This window comes from Microtus ochrogaster, chromosome 2 (assembly GCF_000317375.1).
Source record: "Microtus ochrogaster isolate Prairie Vole_2 chromosome 2, MicOch1.0, whole genome shotgun sequence".
NCBI classification, from domain to species: domain Eukaryota; kingdom Metazoa; phylum Chordata; class Mammalia; order Rodentia; family Cricetidae; genus Microtus; species Microtus ochrogaster.
This window is the reverse complement of record NC_022010.1, coordinates 40,625,394-40,626,297: the sequence shown is the minus strand read 5'-3', so window position 1 is coordinate 40,626,297 and position 904 is coordinate 40,625,394.

Below are 904 nucleotides of genomic sequence, written 5' to 3'. Positions count from 1 at the left end.
GAGGAGAAGTGTAAACAGATGTTTCTTTCTTGCAGCTTTTCTCAAATAATCACTCAGAGGCCTTAATATTACTTATAAATGCTTGACCAATAGCTCAGGCTTATTACTAGCTAACTCTTATATTTAAATTAACCCATATTTCTTATCTATGCTTCATCATGTGGCTCTTGGCTTGCTGCCTCATTTTCTACATGACCTGCTTCCTTGGCAGCTGACTGGCATCTCCATCTCCAGACTCCGCCTTTCTTCCTCCCAGCATTCTCAGTTTTGCTTTCCCGCCTATACTTCCTGTCTGGCTATTGGTCCATCAGCCTTTTATTAACCAATGAGAGTAATACATATTCACAATGTACAGAAGGGTTATTCCATAGCAGATGAGGAAGAAGAAAGGGAAACAAAACTACATGGTTTCCACTGTGGTTCTAGGAACAATGTCTTAAAGATATCTCTGGAGTTTACTTATTGTAATCTGAAGGGTGTAAAATTAGAAACTTAATTTAAAACCTTTTCCTGGAGAAGAAAAAGCCATTGGCGACCTGTTTTACAGGAGGCTGCTTAAGGGAATAACAAAAAGAGACAGGCTGACTCCTAGCAGCAGCACTCTGTTTTCCCCAAAGAAGACAGAAGACAAATGGGCATAAAACACTTTATTTCAACTGCCAAGTGCTGGCCACTGGGAAAAAACTGCCTTTCATCTAAACTGAAGATCACCAGACAATGAACAGAATCGCTGGAATCAACAGCCTAGCTGCTTGGGTCAAGGTAGGCTTGTCTTCCTACAGATTTCTTAGCCCACAGCATCTTCTGGAGCCTGGCAGGCCTTGTGCTAAACAGCAAAAGGCAAATAGGACCTTCAGTGACCATGGAAGACCCTGAGGAGTACCAACAAAGTAAGTTCTATGTC